Here is a 23000-nt window from a genome sequence, read left to right on the forward strand (position 1 = left end):
TTGAGTCATCAGCATCTTTATAGCCAGGAGACTGAGTGTGATCACCAAAGGAACTGAGTATGGTTGAAAAGAGATGAGAGCCAAAAATAGACCCAGAACACTTCAGCTTTTAAGAAGTCAAGGAAAAATGAAACAGATGGAAGAAATTCAGGGAGAGGCACCCTAAAGCCATATGAAAAAGTGTAACAACTATGTTACCCTATCAGATGTAACCTATCAAATGTTAACAGGAGAACTGACCGTTAATCATTGAACTTATCAACAAGGAGATCGTTGGTGATCTTGACAAGAAGAGATTTAATAGCAGGCAGGGAGGAAAGCTGGGTTGAAGATGGTTTAAGAGAGAGGAAGAGGAGAAGAATTAGAGGAGATATGTGAAAATACGTTCAGAGAGTTTTGCTTGTAAAGAAGATAAGAGACATGGGGTGATAGCTGGAAAGAGAAGTGGGCCAAAGGAAAGTATTTTTTTCTTTTGTTTTTTAAACATGGGAGAAATAACAGAAAGGATATGACCCAGTGACAGAGAAATTGATGGTGCAGGTAGGGGGAGAATTGTTGGAGACATATTTTCCAGCAATGAACTGAGAAGTTTTAAAGCAAGCAAATGAAGGGGTCATAAGACCAAGGCAACTTTACTACTTTGGTAGCCTATGTAAGCAAGCCAAAACCTAAACCAGAGTCACTCCCTATAAATGCCTCAGGGTGAATAACTACCACTCACAAGCAGCTAACCAGGCTTTCCCAAATAATGTTGTAGTTTAAACTATAACCAATCAAATAATCTTCTGGCTTTGATTGTGTTCTCTATAAAATCTTTGCCCCTGGCTCTCCTCAAGAGTGCTTTTCCACTGCCAGTATGATGCTGCTCAGCTAGAATCAATGTTTGCTCAAAAATTCCTAAAATTTTTAATGTGCTTTGGTTTATCTTCTAACAGAAAGAATGGGATATAGTTCACAAAACGGCTAGATGGGAAGGAATGGGATGTAGTTGGAGAGGGACTGGCTGTGGAGAAGTTCATGGATGGAGGAACAAGTGTTCCTTGGGCATACTAGGAGGGAAGTTAATGGATGTGAGTGCAGATGCCGGCCAGTGGGAAGGTGGCGGTGGTAGAAATCTGGGAAGTTCTTTTCTGGATGGTAGGTTCTTTCCTAGAACCTAGGAAAGGTTCTAGTGAAGCAGTGGGAACCCAGGTCATCAGTTGAAAGTGAGGAGAGAGAGGAAGTGTTGGAAATTTAGGCAGTGGGAGTGTGTAGTTGTGAAATAGTCAACAGCAGAGCAGGAGATTGAATGGACGAAAGAGGTACTGTGGGATCGCAAGGTCCCTAATGAGTCCCTTTCTGGTTGGATGACCCACTGTCCTGGTTTGCCCAGGTCTCAGGGGATTCCTGGGACCTAGACCGTCAGTGCTAAAACTGGGATCGTCCTGAGCAAACCATGATGGTTATTCAGGTTAATGTTTCGTCATGAATTGAGAGACATTGACGGGGTTATTTTTCGGCAGTCAGGAAGAGCTGCATGAGTGCAGGATTAAATTAGGAAGTGAAAGAAAATCAAGATTTCATCATAATTATAGTTTTGCCAAAGAATACAACAAACACTATGAAGCACCAGTGCCACTTGGAGGCATATACCCCAAAGAATCAAAAACAGAGTTGTGAAGAGAGATCTGTGCTCCCATGTTCACCGTGGCATTGATGACAAGAGCCAAAAGGTGGAAGCAACCAACGTGTCCATGAACAGATGAATGGATGAACAAAATACGGTACACGTATGAAAGGGAATATTATTCAGCCTTAAAAACAAAGGAGATACAGACACATGACACAACATGGATGAGCCTGAAGGCACTGTGGTAAGACAGCCACAAAAATACCAGCACTCACTGACTCCCTCCCCCTGTATGAGGTGGAATCTGAAAGAGTTAAGAGCCCTAGAATAGTCAAATGTATTGAGACAAAGGAGAATGGTGGTTGCCAGGGACTGGGGAGAGGGGGAAATGGGAAGTTATTCTTTAAGAGGTACAGATACTAGGTTGTTTGGACCAGAGGGCCAGCAAGCTATGGTATGAAGGACAGCAGATTTTTGAGAAAGCAGGGAGAAGGAACAAAGACAGGATTGGGTACCCCTTTGCTCAGGGGCTATTGTTTTTGTGAGTTGCTGCCCCCATTCACACAGTTTTTTTCTTCTCCCTTCTGGTAGAAATGGTTTCTGCTGGGAGGATGACAAAATGGCTGCTTCTCAATACTGCTATCTGGAAGGAGAGGGGATTAGATTTGCCAACTGAACAGCCTTATTCAAAGGGATTTGTAGAAATGAAGTCCTAGATATAGGGAAGTAGATGGTTAATAGGAGGAGGAACCTGTCCCCTTCCATGGAAGTATGTGTCTGAATGGGTAATTTCCAGATTGTTCTTCTTTGCCTTCCATTACCATTATCCCCTCTGTGAGACTGCTTTAGTCCCTCTGCCATTCCAGGGGCACTCAAGTGTATCTTCTATTAATGGTGCCCTTCACAATTGTGTCAGGTGGGATGCCTCCCTGTGGGCCCTTGGGCAGGGAGAGAAGTGTGAAGAGCCCGACGTGCCTGAGGTGAATTGAATTGGGGATCAATAAGAATATAACAGACTTAAAAATGAAACCTGTATTTCTAAACACTGTCAAGGCCAAGCCTCAGTACAGTATCTGTGTAGACCTCAGGAACCAGATCTTGTGCCATACTCTTAAATGAATGAATTTCAAATATAAACACCCAGCTCTACTCTACACCTTTTGTGGCATGCTTGGGGAACAGAATCTGGTCATGTATTTCTGCTTTTGAACAAAAATCCATTGTTTGCTTCATATTTTATGCCTAGATTTTAATTTTTCAGATGATTTTTTAACTAAGATTGAAGTGACCTGAAATATGAAGTGTACATGCACCCCCACGTTTATTGCATCATTACTTACAAGAGCTAGCCTAGATATGGGAGTAACATAAGTGTATATTGGTGGATGAATGGATAAAGAGATGGTACAGCATATACCATGGAATATTACTCAGCCATAAAAAAGAATGAACTCTTGTTATCTGTGACAACATAAATGGACCTGGAGGGTACTTTGCTAAATGAAATAAGTGAGACATAGAAAGACAAATTCTTTATTATTTCACTTAAATGTGAAAATTTAAAAAAAGAAAAAAGAAAACAGAGACAGACTCATAGATACAAGCAACTAACTACCGGTTACCCAAGTAGAGAGGGGTTGGGACGCAGACAAAACAGGTAAAGGAGATGAAGAGTTACAAACTTCATAAAATAAATAAGTCATAAGGATGTAATATACAGCATGGGGAATATAGTCAACAACAATGCAATAACTATGTATGGTGACAGATGGTAACTAGACTTATTGTGGGAATCATTTTGTAATGTATAAAAATATCAAATCATGGCGATGTACACCTGAAGCTAAAAAAAAAAAGTTACCTACAACTATAGGAATAATCAGAGCATATTTTTATTTGGGCCAAGAAGAGAAAGGCCACTAGGGGTATCAGACCAAAGACATAATCGTAGTATTTTTTTTCCCAGAACCTCTAACTGTAATGTCTTACTTATCTCTAGACTGTTAGACTAGAGTTTTACTGTGCATTTCTTTTATTTAAAGTCATCATGGGAAGTCAATTTGTCACTGTTCTGGTCATGCAGTGGAAAATGACATAATGAGCACTGATTTTCTGTGTGCTAGGGCAGAGATGGATTACAGTGTCAAGATCAGGTTACTTTGATTGTGATACTGTCCAATGCAATTCAGAAATTCTTGACTGACCTTCACATTATGAACAGATTTCTGCTGTTTCTCAGCATGATTTCCCAGGACTTTCACTAACTTGGCAATTTGCAATATTGATCAAGTCAGAGTTCTATTCAAGTATCTGCTATAAAATATCAAGTTGTGAATTTTTTAAAGGTCAGTGTACAGGTTTTACCATAGTACATTTCATGTAGAAATTAAAGTGATTCTTCTTACCCACCTTAGATGTGTCTAAGATGGCAGAGATGTGGGGAAACTTGAAGTGAGGGAGGTAGGAGTCTCTAGGAGGCTAGCATTCAATGGGTGTAGGCCAGTTATCACCATTTGCTGAGGGCAGCCAATGGAAGCAAGGGTGTTGTTAGGAAGATGGGTACATGGGACAGAAATGCCAGGGGTGAAGCTACTCTTCTTTCTATGATACACTGAGAGCCCCTCTGAGGGACTGTATCAGCCAGTGTCCAATAGGAAACAGAAAACAAATTGAATAGGGAAAATTCAACATAAAGAATTAACAGGGGATTTCAGTAATGGGGGATTGGCAAACCCGACCCAAGAGAATGCTAAGAAATACAAGAATAGCAGATGGTAGCAGTAGCATCACCCCTGGCATTGAGGTGGAGCACCCCAGCGGAATGCCACGTTTCCCAGGGTGGAGATGCAGACATTCCTGGAGAGGGCGCTGTCGTGGCTCAGTGGGTATGTGAAGTTCGTTAGACGTATTCTCTCTAGAGTGCTGGGAGAAGCTGTCCTCATGGCAGTGGTGCTATGCCTCAGAACTCTGTAGACTGTAGGTCTGGGAGAGCTGTTTAAGGGGAGAAGCCATATCTGCCAACCTTCTTCTGTGAAGTCTGTCCAGGGGTATGTGTGGGGAAACTGTTCTTGGAGAGGTGCTAAGCACTGGCTCTCCCCTAGGAAACTGCCTGGGGCAAGGGGACGTGCTGAAAATCCAGCCTCAGTGAGACCTACGGTCATGGACATGTCTGAGGGGGGTGTTCCAGTAAAGGGGTCACTTGCTGCTGGCCTACAGGCGTTGCTGAGAAAATCACACACACTGCAGGAGCCCTACAAACTCAGTACTGTAAACCAGGCAGAGAAGCATCTGCCTTGTCCAGCATCACTCTCTTGACAAACGTTGGGCCAGCTGGCAAAGGAGAGAGATCTGCAGAAATTGTCTCTGTTATTGCAGAGCATGGAAGGACGTGTGGATTTGGAGCTGAGAGGTAATATATTGATAACTCACACTGTGCTCTAGATGTCTCCCTACCACCTCTCATTCTCTGAATGAGGGTGACCCTGTGCTCCCTGCTTTCTGGAGAAAATTCTATTTAAACTAAAATGTTTGCTGCAAGGTGCCCTCTTGGTGCTTAGAGCCAACTATGAGATTCAAAGTCTCTTAATGAAGAAAAAGACTTAGTGCACAGCCTAACATGCCCTGCACATAAAACAATTACAGCTCTGTGCCAGGTGTCATTACTTTGGACAAGCCCTCACAACAATACCCAGAGATTGATCTGAGGCTCTGGTAGAGAACAGCAAGAAAGCAATTTAGAAAAGCAATAATAAAATGGATGGTGGCGGCCAAAGTCTATTCACAGGGAATTACCTTAAATATATTTGCCATTTTAGCTTTCTGGAGTGTTTCCTTTGTAATTACACGGAGGCCTCTAAGGGACTCTAGTTTCTTTATCAGCTCCTTCAAATTACATCTGTAGAAGACGAGGCAAATAGTTATTTAGGTCAGCACAGTTTTCGTATTTATTTGTCTTCTGCGTATATTTCTTAACAGCACAAAAGAAAAAGACATTTAGTCTTAACACAGGAAAACTGAAATCTAGTCTTTTTAATAGGACTCTAGTCAATTGAAATCAAATCAGAACCTATACTTCATCATCTACTGAGGAAAGGGACCTCTTCTTTGGCAGATGTGGTAGATTGGTTGGTCTGTCATTTTCTGAGCTAAAGATCTCCCCTCCATGTACCCTGCTCTGATACATTCCCATGCCCACAAAACAGTGCAGCTATAGTCATTACTACCCTGATAAGAAACCTGCAGGTGAGATGTTTGCCACAGCAGGAGGTCCCATGGCTCAGGCACCATGTTCTCACTGTGTAATACAGCACCCTGGGAGGGATAGCAAGAAGGCCATCAGAACTGGAGCTTCGAGTTCTATTTGATTTGGGCTCCTCTGATCTGCACACAAGGATTGATTTTTCAGCTTCTTTGCTTTCACTACTCCTAAAGAGGATGAAGAACATAATCCAGAATGAAGGGAGAAGAAGTGATTTCCTTTTTGCTTAGAAGAGAATTCAACTAGCATCTTTCAGACATGAACTAGGAACCATGAGGGAGTTGGTCAGCATGTAGCAATAGACAAATAGACAATTGACAAATGGTGCATTAGCACCTAAAAACATGGTCAATTTTAAGTTATGTATAGATTTTATGAAAGAAAAAGGCAATAAAAATGAAGAAAACTAAAAAAGAAATGATAACCTTATTGCCAGTTAATAATAATGTTGTATTCTTTACAACATTTGGTTTTGTGAGCATTTTTAAAATCTGTAGTGATTTCTTTTCTCATTCTGAATGTTCACTTTATTAAGAGAAAGTATGGAATAAATATCACCAGAAAACTAACAAACAGGTTTTCATTATATGAAAAAGTAAATATGAAATGAAAAGAAAATGAAAGGAAAATTTGGAGTAGGAAGGTTTTGGAGATATAGACGGGACATCCATAGGAATAAAGACAACAAAAAGAGAACTCTAGTAGGTTTTATAGCTAATTTTTATTTAGGGCAATTCGGAAATATAACTAATTTTAGAGTTTCAATACAAACACAAGAGACCTTAAAGTTTCAAGAAAACATCACTGAATAAAAAATGAAGTCTTTAACACCCGTTAAACTTATCTCTAGGGAGATAATTCATTTAATTGAAACTGGTCTCAGATACCCAACAGAATAACACTAATCCCTCAAGAGCTTCTGAGTGATGAGTAATCTGATACTGTATCCCTTATCACATTCTATTTTTCTAGGAATTAGAGTGTAAAAAATTTTTAAAAGCTTACTGCATGCAGGACTTAAAATTATTATTATTACTATTATTATTTAACCTAGAATGATAGGATGAGTTCAGGGACTAATAATCAACTGAATTACTTTTAAGATTGCCTGGTACACATATTCCCAGGCTGGTAGTGACCAAAGTCCATTACTGTTGGACAGCTGTACAATAGACCATTGTATTTATGTTTCCCTAGACTCAAGCCTGAAACAGGAAGAATTTTCTGCCTTAGGAACTCTCTCTGATCCTTAACTTTCCATAATTGTTTGCTTTCCCTAGCTACCTCTAATATTTGTTGTTTGCTCAGGTCCTGCTGTGATATCATTACATGTTCCATGAAACTTGATCCCTTAGCAGAGTTGGTTATAGCACACCCTATATCAGGAGAGGATGCAGAATCAAAAATGCATTGAATCAGCTTCTCCTACTGCATATGCTGCTGCCCCAAAGGGAGGTAGGCTCCCTGGGAGTCTGTAATAATCCAGGCCACTAGGGCACCATTTCGTAAATTACTATTTCTTCATGGTAAGCTTTTCTCTTCATTGCAGTTTTCTTGGCTACTTATGGTGACTACTTTTAATATCCAAAAAGAGAGAAAGTGGGGCAATGACAGGGAAATAATAGAAGCAGGATCCAGAGCTTGAAATAATTTTAGGACAGCATTGCTGACTGTAAAACATGGTCTACTGAGTGGAGTAATGTTAGATGTTTTATCCATCCATCCATCTGTTCACCCAGATGGCAGAATGAATATTCTAAAAAAAAAAAAAAAAGAAGCCAAAACTCCATGGATATTATGTAGGGAAAGTTGTAAGATTAAATGTAAAAAGAATACATGAAACCTGGAATTTAGGTATGAAAGATGAATCATAGAAGTACAGTATGGAGGAACCCTACCTCGAACACTGTGCACATGTATAAGAACACAATGGGTGATTAAAATGTTAACATCAGCCAAATAGCTGCTGGAAATCTTTGCAATCATGTAAACAGAATTAGAATGTCTATCTCTGTGCTTTAAGAGTCGTGTTTTCCTTGATTATGTTTGCCTTACACCAGGTTGCTTGGTACTTTCCACCACATTTAAGAGGAGCGTTGAACATCGGAATTCTCAGGCTGAAAGTAGTCAGGATGCTCTTGCAATGTGATCCTAGGAGGTGCTGATGACCATTTCCAGGTCCTATTCTGTAATATGAAGACTGAAGTCAACAAATACAGAGATGGGTATGGCTTGTCCGTATTTGAAGTACCTTCATCAAGAATCTGTACTGTTACCTGTGGGTGCTTAGCATTTCAAATAGTATCAAATTATTTACCAGAAGGGTTATTAGTTTAAGCGGTGTTAGAAATAATTTCTTAATTGGCAAAATGAGCCATGTTCAAGACTGACGCGTTTGATTAGGAACATTGTGAAGGTTCAAAGTATAAAACTTCAGATAGCTCAGGAGACTTCTACAATTATTGTAGTCCTTGAGGTCTACAGCCATCAGTTTAAGTTCCAGCAGTTCATGGGATCTAGTCATCTCATCTGACTGTGAGTTTAGGTGGTTTTGCCATGAAAATATTGTTTCTCTATTAAAGCAAGCTTTTCATGCAAGGTGCTACAAAGCAAAGACCACAAGCATGTAACTATTTTTGTACTTCCTAGCTAATAAATGTTTTCCTTTTTTTTTGTGGGTGGGCTGGTGAGCAGAATTTGGTTCAGGACTTGCTTTCTTGGTGACACACCATCAGTTATTGAGGTTACATACATGTGGTGTATGTTTGCGGCCATGTGTGGTATCAGCTGCTACCTACCTCCACCTACAGGAAGATAGCAGCATTTACCCCCCAAATCTTCTATTTGCTTAAATGGTCAATTGTGCCGTATCTATTTGCAACAAGGGGAATGGGTTTCAATACCAGTGCAGAGATGGCCTGAGGCTTCAGGCAGCATATGTGGTAGAGTGAGCTCTGAGCTCTGTTCACAAAGATAAACAGAACTGCCTCATGGGGATGCCTCCATAAGCCAGGGCACGTAAGACTCTCATGATGGGCACATAGTCCAAAACTAAAAACACTTAAGGTACTTTACCGTCCTGAAGTTGTTAAGTGGCACAGAAGTTGGGAGCATTCCTACTCAAGGAATTATAGATATTAGGGAAACTTGGAATAAATTAAAATATAAATATCTTTAAATGCTTAGAAATACAGAAGAAGAAATTGAATGTATAAGATGACCATAAGATACTGTTTTTTAAAAATTAAGGGAATGGGTTGCCTGGATGACTTAGTTAAGCATATGACTCATGGTTTTGACTCAGTTCATGATCTTGGGGTCTTGAGAGCTCCTGAGGTCCTTGAGGTCCTGAGAGCTCCTGAGGTCCTTGAGCTCCTGAGCTAAGCTTGGAGTCAGCTTGGGATTCTCTTTCTCTCTCTCCCTGTTCCCCTTTCCCTGCTCTCATGTTCTCTCATTCTCTCAAATAAATAAATAAATAAATAAAATCCTTAAAAGGTAAATAAAAATTAGGAGAAAGTATGAGAACAACAAAATGGAAATTTTAGAAATTAAAAAATTGAAAAAAACTTAAATGAAAAATTGAAGTGAGAAATTGAAATGAAAAAGTGAAGCGATGGGATAAATGGTACCTTAACTGCAACAAAAAGAAAACTGATGAAATGCAAATGAGAAGTGAAGAAATTAGAATATGATGGAAGGAGATAAAGAAATGGGAAATACATAAACTCTACCAAATTTATCATGAAATAATGGTACTGTAGTCTCTCTCCTTCTTGCATGGGAGAAATATATCTCTTCTTACCTGTTTACATTGTTACAGGTTTATATAAAATTAGCAAAAGTGGGATTTTAAACTACAATTGGTTAAGACTGTTGTGTCTTGGGGCGCCTGGGTGGCTCAGTGGGTTAAGCCTCTGCCTTCGGCTTCGGTCATGATCCCAGGGTGCTGGGATCGAGCCCCACATTGGGCCCTCTGCTCAGTGAGGAGCCTGCTTCCTCCTCTCTCTCTGCCTACTTGTGATCTCTCTCTCTGTCCAATAAATAAATAACAATCTTAAAAAAAAAAAAAAAAAAACACTGTTGTGTCTTTCCATTCTTCTGCGTCCCTGTCCCGCATTCTGCATGTTGGTTAGCACTGGGACGGCTATGTATATCTGTGGGAAAGTTGACTTGGGAATATTTGGTTTGTGTTTGGTGGGATGTATTTATGTGGTGTATAGTAACTTCTCTGTGTTGCTACATTACTGTGAGGATCTTAAGGAAGGAACAGCTTCTAGGAATACTTTACTACCACTAGGACAAAATACCAGGCATCATGTCACAGAAAGGCAAGGCTAGTGGTTGTTTTATGATAGGAAAATGTCCTATAGCCCCTGTCACTGAGGCACTAAAACAAGGTTTCCGTTTCTTGTATTCTTATTCAAGCATAATTAACATACCGTGTTTTATTAGTTTCAGTTGTACATAGTATAATGATGCACTAATTCTATACATTACTCAGGGCTCATCAACCCCGTTCAGCTACTTCACCTATTCCCCACCCCCACCTTCCCTTGAAAACCATTTTTCTGTATTTAAGGTCTGGGTTATTTTTGTTTTTTTTTTTCTCTTTTTGCTTTGTTAGTTTCTTAAATTCTACACGAGTGAAATCATATGGTATTCATCTTTCTCTGACTTTTCATTACTGAAGCTTTGTAATAAAGTCTGGAATTGTGATACCTTCAGTTTTATGTTTCTTTTTCAAGATTGATTTGGCTATTCAGGGTATTTTGTGGTTTCATATGAATTTTAGAATTGTTTGTTCAGAGTTCTGTGGAAAATGCTGTTGGTATTTTGATAGGGATTGCCTTAACTCTGTAGATTGCTCTGGATAATAGAGACATTTAAACAGTATTTTTTTTCCCCAACCCATGAGCATGGAACATCTTTCCATTTCTTTGCATCATCTTCAATTTCTTTCATCAGTGTTTCATAGTTTTTGGAATACAAGTCTTTCACCTTCTTGGGTTAAGTTTATTCCTAGATATTTTATGATTTTCGGTGCAGTTTTAAGTGGGGTTGTTTTCTTACTTTTTCTTTTGGCTGCTTCATTATTAGTGTGGAAATGCAATGTACATTGATTTTATATCCTGCAACTTTACTGGATTCCTTTATCAGTTCCAGCAGCTTTTTGTTGGTCTTTAGGATTTTCTTTCCTTTTTTTTTTTTTAGGATTATCTATATGAAGTATCATGTCATCAACATATAGTGAAAGTTTGACATTTTCCTTATAAACTTGAATATCTTTTATTCCTCTTTCCTGTCTGATTATTGTGGCTAGGACTTCCAGTAGTATGTTGAATAGAAGTGGTGAGAACGGACATCCTTCTTCTGAACCTTAGTGGGAAAGTTCTGTTTCTCACCACTGAGTATGTTGTTAGGTGTGGGTGTTTTGGTTTTTTTTTTTTTTTTTAAGATTTTATTTATTTATTTGACAGAGAAAGATTACAAGTAGGCAGAGAGGCAGGCAGAGAGAGAGAGGAGGAAGCAGGCTCCCTGCCAAGCAGAGAGCCCGATGCGGGACTCGATCCCAGGACCCTGAGATCATGACCTGAGCCGAAGGCAGTGGCTTTAACCCACTGAGCCACCCAGGCGCCCATAGGTGTGGGTTTTTCATATATGGCCTTTATTATGTTGAGGTATGTTCGCTCTAAACCTACTTTGTTGAGAATTTCTATCATAAATGGAGTAGTAGGGGCGCCTGGGTGGCTCAGTGGGTTAGGCCGCTGCCTTTCGCTCAGGTCATGATCTCAGGGTCCTGGGATCGAGTCCCATATCGGGCTCTCTGCTCAGCGGGGAGCCTGCTTCCCTCTCTCTCTCTCTGCCTGCCTCTCCATCTACTTGTGATTTCTCTCTGTCAAATAAATAAATAAAATCTTAAAAAAAATGATAAATGGAGTTGTACTTTGTCAAATGCTTTTTCTTCATCTGTTGAAATGATCATATGGTTTTTATCTTTTCTCTTGGATGAGATGTACCATGTTGATTGATTTGGGAATATTGAACCACCTGCATCCTGGTAACAAATCCCTCTTGATTGTGGTGAATGATTTTTTTTTAAATGTTTTTTGGGTTTTGGCTTGCTAATATTTTGTTGAGGATTTTTGTATCTACATTCATCAGAGATATTGGCCTATAGTTCTCTTTTCTTGTGGTGTCTTTATCTGGTTTTGATATCAGTGTAATGCTGCCCACATAGAATGAATTTAGAAGTTTTCCTTCCTTTTTTATTTTTAGAATAGTTTAAGAAAAAGAGTATTAACCTTTCTTTAAATGTTTGGTACAATTCACCTGTGAAGCCATCTGAGCCTGAACCTTTGTTTTGTTGGGAGTTTTTTGATTACTGATTCAATTTCTTTGCTTGTAATCAGTCTTTAAATTTCTATTTCTTCCAGTTTCAGTTTTGGTAGGCTCTATGTTTCTAGGAGTTTATCCATTTTTTTCTAGGTTGTCCAATTTGTTGTCATATAATTTTTCATACCTGACTTCTCTCTTAGAACTGCCTTTGCTGCATCCAAATATTTTGGACAATTGTATTTTAATTTTCATTTCTCTCCATGTATTTTTTTGATTTCCTGTTTGATTTCTTGGTTGATTGATTCATTGTTTGGTAGCATGTTATTTAACCTCCATGTATTGGTGCTATTTCCAGATTTTTGCCTTGTGATTGATTTCTAGTTTCATTATCAGTGTGGTTGGAAAAGGTGTATGCCATAATTTCAGTCTGTTTGAATTTGTTGAGACTTATTTTGTGGCCTAACATGTGATCTATTTTTGAGACTGTTCCATGTGCACTTGAAAAAAATGTGTATTCTAATGTATTGGGATGAAATGTTCTGAATATATTTCTTAGATCCATCTGGTCCAGTGTGTCATTCAAAGTCACTGTTTCCTTGTTGATTGTCTAACTTGATGACCTAGCCATTGATGTAAGTGGGTTGTTAACGTCCTCTAGTATTATTGTATTACTGCTGATTTCATCCTTTATGTCTACTAATAGTTGCACTATGTATTTGGATGTTTATATGTCGGGTGCATAAATATTTATAATTGCTATATTTTATTGTTAGGTTGTTCCCTTTATGATTGTGTAGTTTACTTCTTTGTCTCTTGTTAACAATCTTTGTTTTAGTATCTATTTTTTTCTGATGTAAGTATTGCTATCCCAGCTTTCTTTACATTTCCATTTGCATAATAAATGTTTCTCCATCCCTTCACTTTCAATCTCCAGGCATCTTTAGGTCTGAAATGAATCTTTTCTAGGCAACATAAAAACGAGTTTTGGGGCTTCTGAGTGGCTCATTCAGTTAAGTGTCTGCCTTTGACTTAAGTCATGATCTGAGGTCCTAGGATTGAGCACTGCGTCGGGCTCCTTGCTCAGCAGGGAGTCTGCTTCTCCTTCTCTCTTTGCCCCTCTCCCAGCCCATGCTCTCTCTCTCTCTCAAATAAATAAAATCTTAAAAAAAACCCACAAAACACATGGATCTTGCTTTTTAGCCAGTCAGTCACCCTATGTCTTTTGATTGAAGAATTTAGCCCATTTACATTCAAATTAATTATTGGTAGGTATCTAGTTATTGCCATTTTGTTACTTAGTTGTTTGTTTCCTTATCTGTTTCTTTCTTCTCTTGTTCTCTTCCCTTGTGGTTTGATGGCTTTCTTTAGCAATGTGCTTAGATTCCTTTCTATTTATTGCTTGCATCTCTATTAAAGGTTTTTGTTTTGTGGTTAACATTAAGTTTAGATGTAATATCCAATGCATATAGCAGTCTATATTAGGATGATGGGTGCTTAAGTTTGAACCAATTCCAAAAGCACTAAATATTTACTCCTTCCTCCATACTGCATGCAATGATGTCATATTTTATATCCATTTATTTTGTGAATTCCTTGAATATTATAATTGATTTTCCTGCTTTTGTACTTTGACCACCTTACCAGTTTTTTGTTTTGTTTTGTTTTTTAGAGCATGAGCATTGGTGGGGAGCAGAGGGAGAGGAAGAGAGAGAATCTTAAGCAGGCTCCACACCCAGCAGGGAACCCAACATAGAGCTCAATCTATGACCTTGAGATCACTACCTGAGCCAAAGTCAAGAGTGAGATGGTTAACTGACTGAACCATCCAGGTGCCTCTCCATGCCAGTTTTATAAGTGATTAATCTACTACTTTTATGATGTTTGTATGTACCTGTGAATTTTTTTCCTTTCTTAATGTTTTTTGTTTTTCTTAATTTTTTTTGCTCCTGATTATGACCTTTTATTTTCATCCAAAGAGTCCGCTTTAATGTTTCTTATAAGCCTGGTTTGGTAGTGATAAATCCAACTTTTGTTTGTCTGGAAAATTACTTATCTCTCCTTCTATTCTGAATGATAGTCTTGCTGGATATAGCATTCTTGGTTGGAGGTTTTTTCCTTTCAGCACATTGAAAATATCATGCCACTCCCTCCTAGCCTACAATGTTGCTGCTGGAAATTAGCTAATAGCCTAGGGAGTTTCTGTTGTAACTATTTTCTCCTACTGCTTTTAAAATTTTCTCCTTGTCACTACTTCTTGCCATTTAAATTACTGTATGTCTTGGTTTGGATCTCCTTGGGTTAATTTTGTTGAACACTCTCTGTGCTTCTTGAATTTGGATGGTTTGCTTTATTCCCCACAGTTTAAGGAAGTTTTCAGCTATTACTTGCTCAAATAAATTTTCTGTCACCTTTTCTCTTTTCTTTCTGGAATCCCTGTGATGCAAATGTTATTATGCCTGGTGATGTCTCTGAGTTCCCATAACCTATTCTATTATTCTTTTTTCTTTTTGCAGCTCATCTTAGTGGCTTTCTTTTCTTTTCTTTTCTTTTTTTTTTAAAAGACTTTATTTATTTATTTGACAGACAGAGATCACAAGTAGGCAGAGAGGCAGACAGAGCCGGAGCAGTGGCAACAAGTCTCCCAGCTGAGCAGGGAGTCTGATGCAGGGGTTGATCCCAGGACCCTGAGATCATGACCTGAGCCAAAGGTAGAGGCTTAACCCACTGAGCCACCCAGGTGCTTCTCTTAGTTGCTTTCTATTACTCTTTCTTCCCAGTTAGCTCATCCATTTTTCTGCTTCCTCTAGTCTACTATTTATTCCCTTACTGTATTTTTAATTTCAGTTATTTAATTCTTTATCTCTTATTGGTCCTTTTTAATATTTTCTATCTCTTTGTTGAAGATTTCACTGAGATCCTCCAATATTTTCTCAAGCCCAGTATTTTTGTGACCATTTCTTTGAATTCTATATCAGGCATATGGTTTTTTCCACTTCATTTAGCTCTAGTATGATTTTTGTCTTTTTTTTTCCCTTCAATTGGGAATAATTCCTCTGTCTCCTTATTTTGTCCAGCTCACTGTGTTTGTTTCTGTGTATTGAGAAAGTCAGCCATGTTTCTTGGTCTTGATTGCATTGGCCTTATGAAGAAGAGCTCCTGTAGTGCAATGTTGCCTCTTCACCAGACCCTGGAGCTTGAGAAGTATCTCCTGCATGTGTTGCATATGCACTATTGTTGTGGTTGACCTGCATTTGCCTTTAGTCCAGTCAGCTGCAATGGCCTCTTTGCTTCTTATGGGCAAGGTTTGTTTTTTGTGCTATTAAGGGGTCAGTCTGGGGCCACCTTGGTTTGTAATTGGGTCAGACCAGATGCTTGCCCTCAGTCTCTTGCTGTATTATTCCTTGAGAGGCTTTCATTGGTGTGGAGGGCCCACAGATCCAATGTCTGTCCTCAGTCTGTCTGTGACTCCAAACACCAGGGGTCTTTATTCTTCCCCCTGTGAGGTTTTTGTTAGTGGGTGGGACTGGTAGTCAAATCATATACATGCCCCCAGATGACTTTTAGGGCTAGAGTTGAGCCAGTGTGTGTGGTTATCTTCCTCTTTCCCCAAGGTGAGAGTCACTTTTGGAGTGGTGCTGGCCACTACTGGGGCTGCTTAAAGAATGAGACACATCAGACACCACTTTGGAGGTACTCCTGAACAGTGGGTCAGGTTGGATGAGGCAAATCCATAAGAGAGTGTTTGAGCAGGGGATATGGTGTTAGTAAGCTAGGTGGGAAGTGTTCACTGGCTTCTGTAGGTGTCCTAGTATCTAGGCTAGGGAAGGGGAGTTGGGGTTTGGAGGAAGAGACATGGTGACCATGAACTCTGTTGTTCTTGGAAAGATCTCCTAAGGATCATTATTCCTCCATTGCACATTCTGAGATTAATAAATACACTTTCTGGTTTATCCCAGGCACTTCTCAAACTGGGTTTCTGTGCTATATCTCAGTGAGGTTGTTTGTTATGCTACCTCTTTAATGGCAAGGACTCAGTTTTCTATCACCCTCCAGTCTCCCAGAGCCCATCCTGATGGTTTTTAAAGTACCAGATTTAGGCCCCACTGATTGTAAAAACTCATGACCTTAAGGCCCACTGTTTTGCAAAGCCAAAGTTATGGGAACTTGTCTTCCCAGTGTAGGTTCTTATTGTCTTGGGTGCCTGGTATGGTGTCTGTTCCTGAGTTTCTGCCTTTCCTATCATTTTCCATGTGGCCTCCTCTCTAGGTTTAAATGTGGAGAGTCTCTCCTTCCAGTTTTTGGGTATTTCCTGGGTAGTTGCATTGTTGTGGAAGTTATCTAGGTATATTTATGAAGCAAGGTGCACTTAGTGTCCTCCTATTCTGGCATCTTCTCAGGCCCCAAAACCAAGAATGAGTTTTATACATCTAGAGTCAGAAGGTGTTCTTATAGTTTATATATGAAAGTAACTTCCTAGAGGTTTTCCCCAAATTTGATAGTAATCTTAAACACAGATATTACCAATGATGAGTTGTGGCCCTTAAAGGATACCTTTTTAAAGACAAATTATCAATAATAAGACTCAAACTAGAGAATAAACAGTAGGAACAAAATCTTCTCTTCTAGGTTCTTTGGCCAGTCTAATAATTAACTTGACATAAAAATAGAGTAACAGGGGAAAAAACCCAAATTTAATTGCATACATACAGGAGCCCCAAAAAACACGAGACTCCCCAAAATGACCAAAGCAGGCAGCTTTCATACTTTTTGGGCAGAGAAACAATACATTTATGAAAAATTGACAAAACAATGGGGATTGGGCTTAGGGTAGCAAACTAGTGAAGCAACAGCTCTGTTTATACACTTTTTTCAGCCGTGGATTCCCTTGGCATCCTCGTGGATGCCCTTTACCCTGGTGGTATATGGAGGGTACCCTCACATGGGAGATTTATTTCCTGCTTTTAAGGAAAAAAAGGAGAGTCAGAGTATCAGTTCTTACACTGGCTATTTCTTAAATAACTTTAATTCAGAATAATGAATGTACCGAAGTGGCCTATTTTGGGGTGGAATATATTTTGTCTTTCAAGCCCAAAATATCTACTTCCTCAACTGAAAAAAATATGATATAATTATTGTCATAGAAGAATATGTATCCAAAAATGAAGGAGAAAACGGGTATTATGGAGGTACTCCATCAGTTAATATACATTAACTGTTACTATAGATTTTTAGAGTATGTTATATTTATAGCATTTATTTCAATATACTTGTTACAATTTGTAATTTGTGTTTTATCTTTCTCATTCAAAAAATTCATTTCATGTCTAATTTTCTATTCATATTTTGTATTCTTCCTTTATTACTTTTTTAAAGATTTATTTATTTTTTTGAGAGAGAGAGTGCAAGCGGGGGAGGGGACAGAGGGAGAGAATCTTAGAGCAGACTCCCTGCTGAGCACAGAGCCAATGTGGGCCTCTAGCCCATGACCCTGAGATCATGGCCTGAGCCAAAACCAAGAGTCAGATGCTTAACTCACTGAGCCACCCAGACATCCTTTATAGCCATCCTTTAAAAAACTCCCAGATTTTGTAAGTTGTAGGTTCTCAAAAGCCTGGATATGTCCATATAAGTAGGAAAGACAGGTTGAGCTATGGAAAATAAAATGAAAGATTATAGTTTAATAAGTAAAATTCAAATGGAGAGAATAGAAGAATTTAGAAAAGGCAATAAAGATACATGTTAGAGAATTTCCCCAAATTGCGAGAAAGTTTTCCAATACCTTAACAGTCCTTTGAGTTAGGAACAGCACAAGGAAAACCAAAACCTTCACTAAATACACTGTAGTGAAACCACAGATTATCATAAAAAAAAAAAATTTAAAAACAACCAGAGAAAAAAGAAAGAAAATTTATAAGAATTTAAAAATTTATAAGAATTCCAATCAGAATAAAAGTAGACTTGGAATCAGTGACAATTGATAAAGGAGGGTGGTGTAACTATATCTTCAAAGTGCTGAGGAAAAAAAGTTAACTTAGACTTCTAGATTTCAATGTTAAGAGGGAAGCAAACTTAAAAACAAAGAGGTTGACGCTCACTGAATGAGCTACTTAAATAATATTGCTCAACAAGAAAAACCAAAGAAATCAGAAGGAAGAAGTAGAATCCAGGAAGAAATGGTAAACAAAGAAAAGTTTTAAAACTGAGGTATTTACAAAACAAAACAACCAACCAACCCAGGTGCCTGGGTGTTTCAGTTGGTTGAGAGTGGGACTCTTGGTTTCAACTCAGGTCCTGATCTGCTGGGGCAGGGGATCCAGCCCCAAGTTGAACTTCGCACTCAGTGTGGTTTCTGCTTGGGATGACTTCTGCCCCTCCCCCAACTCATATGCATGTGTGTTTGCTCTCTCCTCTCTAAAATAAATTAAAAAAAATAATAAAAGATTAAAAAAAAACCCAAAACAACAATTAAAAAAAAAATACCCCAAACCCAATTTTGGTGAGTTTGGAAATAAAGTAGAACTGACACACTATTTTGTTTTGTTTTGTTTTTTGAAATGACACACTATTAAAAAAAACCAAACATATAAGATTGAAAAGATGTGGGTGCTTAGGTGGCTCAGTTGGTTAAGCGTCTCTCAGGTCGTGATCTCAGGGTCCTGGTATCCAGTTCCACATCTCATCTGGCTCCCTGCTCAGTGGGGAGCCTGTTTCTCCTGCTCCCATTCCTCCTGCTTGTGCATGCTCACTCTTTGTCAAGTAAGTAAATACAATCTTCAAAAAAAAAAGAAAAAAAAGATGGAAAAGATAAAGATGAGGCATTCTAAGTTCATTTAGACTTTTTTTTTAATGAATCAAATTTAGACTTGAGGCTGAATATCTTTCAGGTTAAATAATTAACTTTAATCAGGATTGTGAGATCAAGCCCTGCATTGGGCTCTGCACTAGGTGTGGAACCTGCTTAAGATTCTCTCTTCTTCTCCCTCTGGTCCTCCCCAACCCTGTTCACATGGGCATTTTCTCTCTCTCTCTCTTAAAGAAAAAAAAAAATTTTTTTTAAGAAGAACCTTAAAAAAAAAAAAAAGAATAAAAATAAGAAGTATAATTGAAGAACCACTAGGGAAAAGTATTTGTTCAATATCATATAAGAAAAGAAGAGGTAAAGGGTGAAAAAAAATCAAAACCTTTGGGTCGAGCACAGAAGAGGGGTATTATTATTTGTGCATGAGGCAAATGAGGTTCAAAGAGTTTAAATGATTTACCTAAAATCAAACATCTAAGTGGTGAAAAGCAAACTCTGGTCTTCAGCATTTTAGGTAGGTTTCTTTTCTATCTCACCAAGCCATAATGTTTCCTTCACTTCTAAAAGAAACTCTGAAATAACTCTGACATATGGTTATATTTGAATAATTCCAACTGACCACAGATACTGGAGCTGTACCTCTCTGAGAACCAGTGCCTTTTATGGAGTGGTATAAGCTTGTTCAGTGTGCCAGCATCTTTTACCAGAATTGTGTCAACATCTATATGTTCACATAATTTAATGTTCTTATTTCATTTTACTCCTTTGGTGAGTGGGACAAATTTATATGCAAGACACGGGGCTAACACAGAATAATCTCTTTACAGAAAAATAGGAAAAAATTAATTGACTAGAATTCTCTCTTTAATTTGTTTTCAATTCACTGTTCAAACCTGTTCTTCCTCTTACCAGTCTACAGAAGCAACACTTGTCAAGGTCACCATGTTGTCTACTCAGTTTATCTTTGAAAAACACATCAACACTACCTGTATCTTGAAACACTCTCCTATCTTGTCTCTTCTGATATCACATCTTCCTGAGAATCTCGTTTTCTGTTCCTTCTCATTCTCCTTTGTTGATATCAGCTCCTATATGTCCAACCTCTAAATGTGGTTGATTCTTTAAACCTGGTCATAGGAACCCTCTCTCTCTCCTTAGATCTTACTGATTTCCATGGATTCTTGAGTCCTTGCCTCCCAGGTTCATCATATCTCACCCAGATCTCTCCTTTTATTGTCAGATTCATACATCCAACTGTCTACTTAACATATTCATGTGATGCTTCCCATCTCAAATTCAATATGTATGAAAAGGAACAGGAGTTCTTTCCCTCCTCCATTATAGACACTATTAGCCACCTGTGCACCTCTGCTCGTCTTATATGTGTTGCTGGCAAAACTCTGATTTTATTTTACTTCACTAGATGATTTTTCAAGTAATTTAAGGTTTTGTGAAAGACTAAGCAGGTACAGAGAGTTTTCATACAGTCCTCCTTTGGCCCCCCACTTACCCACAGTATTTCCCTACAATTAAGATCTTGTGTGGTACATTTATAATAATTGGACCAAAAGTGATAAGTTATTATTAATGGAAGTCCATAGTTTACATTACTGTTTGCATTTGTGCAGTACATGGTTGGCTTTAGCCAATGGATAATGTCATGTATCCACCATTATCGTATCAAATGATAGATTTATTGCACTAAAAATCCCTAGCATGCCACCTATTCATCTCCCCCTCCCTGACACCCTGGCAACCACTGAGGGATTTTTTAAGGTTTTTTTTTTTTTTAATATTTTATTTATTTATTTGACAGACGCAGATCACAAGTAGGCAGAGAGCGGGCAGAGAGAGAGAAGGAAGCAGGCTCCCTGCTGAGCAGAGAGCCCGATGCGGGACTCGATCCCAGGACCCTGAGATCATGACCTGAGCTGAAGGCAGCGGCTTTAACCCACTGAGCCACCCAGGCACCCGGTTTTTTTTAAGTTTTTATTTAAATTTGTTAGTTAATATACAGTGTAATATTAATTTCAGGTGAATGACATAGTGCTTTGACACTTCCATACAACACCCAGTGCTCATCACAGCTTGTTTTGTCCCTTAATCCCCAGCACCTATTTAACCCATCCTTGCCCACCTCCCCTCTGGTAACCACTAGTTTGTTCCCTATAGTTAAGAGTGTGTTTCTTGGTTTGCCTCTCTCTCTTTCTCTCTCTTTTTTCCCTTTGCTCATTTGCTTTGTTTCTTAAATTCCACATATGAGTAAAATCATATGATGTCTGTCTTTCCCTGACTAACTTATTTCATTTAGCTCCATCCATGTCATTGCAAATTACAAGATTTCATTCTATTTTATTCCTGTGTGTGTGTGTGTGTGTGTGTGTGTGTGTGTGTTTTGCTTTGACAAAGCAAGAAAATATATCCAGTGGGGAAAAGACAGTCTCTTTGATAAATGGTGTTGGGAAAACTGGACAGCAACATGCAATAAATAAATAAATAAATAACAAAAAACAAACAAAAAACTCCACAAAACTGGACCACTTTATTACACCATACACAAAAATAAATTCAAAATGGATTAAAGGCTTAAATGGGAGACCTGAAACCATAAAAATACTAAAATAGAACCCAGGCAATAATCTTGTTGAAATTGGCCATAGCAATCTTTAGATAGGTCCCATTTGGCAAGGGAAACAAAAGCAAAAATAAACTATTGAGACTTCATCAAAATAAAAAGTTTCTGTGTAGTGAAGGAAACAATCAATAAAACTAAAAGGCAATCTACAGAATGGGAAAAGATATTTGCAAATGACGTATCCAATAAAGAGTTAGTATCCAAAATAAACAAAAAGTTTACAAAACTCAACACCTGAACAAAAAAAAAATAATACAATTAAAAAATGGGCAGAAGACACAAATAGACATTTTTCCAAAGAAGGCATACTGATAGCCAACAGACACATGAGAAGATGCTCAACATCACTAATCATCAGGGAAATACGAATCAAAACTACTATGACATATCACCACATACCTGACAGAATGGCAGAAATCAACAACACAAGAAGCAACAGGTGTTGACAAGGGTGTGGGGAAAAGGGAAGGCTCTTGCACTGTTGGTGGGAATGCAGACTGGTGCAGCCACTATGGAAGACAATATGGAAGTTCCTCAAAAAGCTAAAAATAGAACCACCAATCTATTTAATGTCTATATAGTTTTACCTTTTCCAGAATGTCACATAGTTAGGATCCCATACTCAGACTGGCTTCTTTCACTAAGAAATGTTAACCATTTACATTCCTTCCTGTCTTTCCATAGCTTGAAATCCCATTTCCTTCCTTGACAAATATATGGCTATGCCGCAGTTTTTTGGTTCATCAAAAGATACCTTGATTACTTCTAATTTTTGACAATTATGAATAAAGCTGGTATAAACATTCTTATGTAGGTTTTGGGTGAACATACATTTGCAAGACATTTAGGTAAATTACTAGGTTCTGATTTTATTTTATTATTTGCACCTTCCTCACTTAATTTGGAGACAGGATTCTGTCCTCAGTCTCAGGGAAATATCCTGATCAATACAAAACGATACGGAGATCACTTTCTCCTTGCATACAGCTGGGTTCAGGTGGTCATATTCTGCAGATAACACCTGCATAGGGACTTCTGTAAGACTCCCAGAAAAATCTTTCTTCACTGCTAGGAAGGAGACAATGATTGAGATGGCCACTCCCATCTCTCTAAATGCTGATGCCTAAAACTGCTACAGATTTTGTGGCTGAGGATAGATCCTATGTAAGGAACAGGAGAGAGCTCAGAGGACCACAGAGAAGTAAACTTGGAGCTTTAAAGGACAGCACCTGGATCCTGCCCCGCTTACTTCTTGGTTATATCAGATAACACATTTTCATAAGTTCTAAAACAAATTACTGGGTTTTCTTTAGCCAACAGTAATCTAATTGTTACCCTCCCTAGGATGTCATTCTAGGAAATG

Source organism: Neovison vison, chromosome 1, assembly GCF_020171115.1.
Source record: "Neovison vison isolate M4711 chromosome 1, ASM_NN_V1, whole genome shotgun sequence".
Classification (NCBI taxonomy): domain Eukaryota; kingdom Metazoa; phylum Chordata; class Mammalia; order Carnivora; family Mustelidae; genus Neogale; species Neogale vison.